Source organism: Macaca mulatta, chromosome 3 (genome assembly GCF_049350105.2).
Source record: "Macaca mulatta isolate MMU2019108-1 chromosome 3, T2T-MMU8v2.0, whole genome shotgun sequence".
Taxonomy (NCBI): domain Eukaryota; kingdom Metazoa; phylum Chordata; class Mammalia; order Primates; family Cercopithecidae; genus Macaca; species Macaca mulatta.
Genome location: NC_133408.1, coordinates 155444572 through 155449636, shown reverse-complemented (window position 1 = coordinate 155449636; position 5065 = coordinate 155444572).

Genomic DNA, 5065 nt, shown 5'->3' with positions numbered 1-5065 from the left:
CTTGGGATGTACTTTAGGGACAGTTCATAAAAAGAATGAAAACTGTGCTGTGTTGCAAACAATGATAGGTGAAAATAAAAACTATATTCTCTGGAAAAATTTGTAAAATAACTTTAAAAGTTTCTCTATTAATGACCAAGACACTGAGGTCAAAGATGTGTCTGGAGAATTTAATAAAATTTTTCATGAAATTAAGGAATGGAGAAAAGGGTATGGAGAATTAAGAAGTGGAGAAAAGTAAATATTACACTATTAACTTATATGATTTTAAATATATGTACTAAGGAAATTATTTTAAACATTAAAAGCAGACATTTTACTACCTCATATGTTTCTGTGTTTATATATTCAACTGACTGAACAGAAAATCTTTAATTGCATCTTCTCATTGGAAAAGTAGGGAGTTGCCTTATTTTGTGGTGACCTTATATTTGGTATTGTAAGGTATTTCAAACTTTTTCAAATACATTTACTTTCAACATTTTCCAGAACTAAAGGTGAGATTTTGTTCATGCTTTTCATGTAGACTTTTAAATTATTGTTTAGTAAGGCTTTTAGATTCAGACAACTTTTATTCTACAGCACTGTAAAGTATCTCATAACTGCACAGATGGTACAGAAACAGGTAAAATTGCCTTTTAATCACATCATGTTGGATGCATTACAACCCAGGAGAATGTATAATCCAAAATTAAAATTATTTTAATAAAGCTAGCTTAGGTCTCTTTGAAATTTTATTTCCTGCAGTGTCAGGTAGACTACAGAATAAAAGCTTTTCTGTTTCGTTAGTAAAGACCACTGTATCATCATAGAGTTTGCAAATTATCCACAGCTACTTCAAATAAATACTTCTCCACAGTGCAGTGCTCTTAAAATATTTTGGGTAGTTGAAACAAATCAAATGAACTCATGCACCCATGGAAAAAATGCATGAAAGTTGAAAACACAAACACTACTGTGGCTTATGAAATTTGTAGATTAATGTAAACAGAGTGGCTAAAATGCTAATCTTTTATTTATTTAAAACAATGAGGAAGGTCATGAAAATAATTCACCATACTGATTCTGGCATGTAAGGGGAAAGTGAAGGCCCTATCAGTAAAGAAAGGAATGTTAATTCAAAATTAGTGTGCTAGATCCAAATCATGCTGTTTACTATAGTTTTGAAATGATATCACTCATTTTCACTAAGGATAAAAAGTGACTGGTAAGCTTTTTCTTATGAGTGACACGTATATAGAGTATAGGGGTTTAATATAATTTTAAGCCTGAAATTAAAATTAAAATTCATGATAAGCTAAAACTACACATCTTAATGTATGTTTTAAAAGGACAAACTTTAACCTGTGTACTACAAGAGAGTCATTTACATGTAAATAAACACAAATTAGGCCAATTCATTAATCTGATTATAAATTTTCAACAAAATTTCTCTATTACTTTGGAGGAATGCCTGTATTTAATGGTTTCAAATGAAGGTCATGTGAGCAAATCTTGTTTTGTCAGGTGGATGGTCTATAGTATACAGAGCTTTGATAAAAACCAGCTGCTATGACCTGATATTGGTTAAGGCTGGAAAACCAGACAGTGCAAACAAATACTATATCTTGGCTCAAAATACTTTCCACATCTGCCAACAATTAGTTATATATCAGACCTAGAAAGGGATGCTGAAAAACAGGATAAGATTTCAGAGCAAGCAAATAAACAAGGGGCCCTGCATTATTCATCATCTAATAAATGCAGAGGTACTCAGTTTTTAGACTGAAGCTCGAACCGTCAATCCTAGAACTCAGCAGATAATGTTAGATAAAAGGGTGAGAGGGACTTTGCAAGTTGATAGTCTACTCAGATCACTGACTTAAGGATGCCACCCACCAACTGTTTATTATTCCAGATAAAAGAGACCATATAGAGAGGTTAGAAAACTAACCCTCAGCAACAGAAAATTTCAAAAGCATTCAGATGCCATCTGCTGATATTTCTGGTCAATATTTATGACACAGTTTAAGGTGCAATAGATAGAAAGAATGAAGACTAGTCTTAACTACTGTGCCTTCATTCCCTCCAGAAATCCACCTTTCTAACTCTCCATTTAGTTTTCTTGCGAGGCCTACTCAACTTTCCTAAGATGATGGGTCTGTTCTGGATGATTTTTAACTCCTTGGCCCTGAAATATGACTTCCCAGATGAATTATTTATGGTATCATGATTGCCTATTTAGCCTTCTCTGTTCACTCTCTAACCCAAGAATTTTCATTTTCCTCTATCTCATATACAGCTTCTTGGTGTCCCAGTTTATTGAAGTGGTCCGAACTGTTATAAGCCAGTCTGGGCTGGGAACATTTTTGCCATTGCCCAGAAATACTCCATGCCCCTATCAATTGGTTGCCACTGTTGGCTCTCCATGCCTTAGCAGGTTAACCTGCAGATCTGCTTCCAACCAGAGGCAGTGAATCTCTTCCTTCTCTCCTTGTAGTGGATACCCGTCTCAAAGAGTTAAGCTGTTAGATGAAAAGTGCCAGTCTTGCTGCCCAGAGCAAAGGGACTTTCCTCATAATGCTTCTCCCATTATTCAGCTCCTCCCAGTAAACCTGTCTCCTTCCCCTTCCCCTCAGACTTCTGGTTACTCACCTCTTCAGAAGCGTTTATCAACAGATTCACTGTCAAGCATTATGTTTCTCTACTAGACTGACACTTTACAACTCTCTTTTTGTTCTTTGCTTAGCTGTGTGTCAGAGACGTCTGAAAATCAAGGGTAAAACAGATATATAGACACCAAATGCACACATACATGTATCATATATACATATGTGTGTATGTAGGTATATATATATCATATGTATATATGTCATGTGTTGGATTATTTTATCTGTAGAATATGGGTAATTGAATTGGGTGGGAAAAAGGTGTATTAAACAAATAATTCTTTCACACACAGTCAACGTTTATTCAAGAACATTATTTTAAATATTCATTAGTAATAAAGCAAGGAAGTTTGGCTATAGAGCCTCTTCAATATAAAAAGAAGATGGACTTTTCTCCTCCTATATTCCACTTGAAAGAATAATTTAATTAAAAGGCAAAGCTGGCAGGAACTTTATAATCTGCATGCAATGCAGGATATTATATAATGACCTTCATTTAAAACCCAAATCATTAAAACTAGTAAGTCTAACTGGTGACAAGGGAGATTTCAACATCAGGCCCAACAGCTTAAAAATATGAATAAAAATCATAGCTTAAATGAATCAGTCCATTGAGAACTTATCGCAAAGCAAAATGAGAGAAGAAAAAAGTTACCTAGGCAATGAATCCTTCTGCTGCACTATTTTATCTTTTGACATGTGCTTCTTTTTTTCTTCTTTTTTTTTTTTTTTCAGAATTTCCTCCTCTGTATGAAATAAACTTAAATATATTTCCTAGAAAAAATTATTTTAGACAATTCGGATGCACCAGAGAGAATAATTTTTAGAGGTGGCTAAATCACTTCTCGCTCACCCCAACCTCATTTGTCACATCATCTCCAGAGATGTGAGCATTTGAAGTAATGTGAGGGAGCTGAGGCCCCTTAGAGGAGCATAGAGATTTGACTACTCACTCATAACAATTCCGGGATATTTTTCAGCAGGAAATCACTATCTGAAAAGTATGTGTTTAGTTTCTGTAACACATATCTTTGTTTTGGTATCAACTTTTTTATATGATAGCCACTCAATACAGATTTGATCAGATCAACCATTAGATCAACATTTAAGTAGGAGTTAATTACTTTCTAGTTGTTGAAAACGTTTCTAAGCTTTGGAACAAAGCAGCATAACCAAGCCACATTTTTATAAAATTATATAATAATATTTTATATTCATCAAATTCTCTTTTCTCATATTTTATCTCTCATTCTTTGTTTCTGTTCTGTTTACTTTTTCACACAAGTGGTTATTAACCCAGTTTTCCTGTGTCTCCTCAAGGCCTGAGTTTCCAGGCTGCAAACACCATCAACTTTCCTTCCTTTTGATGACTTTCAGAAGGTAGTCAAGGAAACCCAGAACACACTATTTTCTTTGGAAACATGATACCAGAGTTTCTAGGAGAAAGATGAAAATTAAGCAAAGTGGTCATTTGATCTCATGTGAAAAAAAATTATCGTGAATTTATGACGAGACACTTAACAACTTTAAAAATTGACTACGGTCTCATTCAGAAGTGGGATCTGCACCACATCAGTAGAATAAAAAATAAAACATTTCCTCAACCAGTGAAGTTATTTGTTTATAAGCAAACAACCAGTTTGACTAGTTACTTAAACATGAATTGACTAGGCACTCTTGTCAACCAATAATTTAGTCATGTAATTAGTCAAACTAATTGCTTAAGCAGATTTGACCAAACAATCTGTTGATATTTCTGTGGCATTAATGTAGTAAAGGCTAATATCATAGAAAGGAAAACTAAGAAAAGAAAAATAGATTTGGCATCTGGAGTAAACTGTCTTTATTGAGTAATTTTCTTGTTACTTCATCAAGGAAAATAAATAGACATTAATTTAAATGGAAAACAATTTACCGACTAAGGAGTGTAAGGACTGAGTTCTGGTTCTTGGTCATCTTCTTGGTGTGGTCATGTTGGAAAAAGTATGTGGGACTTTCTGGTCCTCATTTTCTTTGTCATAAAAGCATTGGGCTAGCTAGATGATCTCATAGTTCTGTTTAATTCTCACTATCTATAGCTGGATGTGATGTTAGATCTGGAATATGTGTCCCAAAGGACAACATAAATATGAAGCTAGATAGGTCTTGAAGTCACTAAATTTCAATGAATATATATTACTAATTAATGATATTGTTATTAGCATTTTATAATGCAGCTAAAAAGGAATGTACTTGTAACTATGTGAAATATGAAATGATTACTGAAACAGATTTAATGCTGTATAGCACACGAATAGAGTTTCTCTTGTTAAAAGTAACCCCCATAAAGTGTTTTTAAATAATTGATTGGCTTTTCAGTGACCTGATTTACAATTAAATAATTGAAACCTAAATAAAGCTAGTAACAACAACCTTAA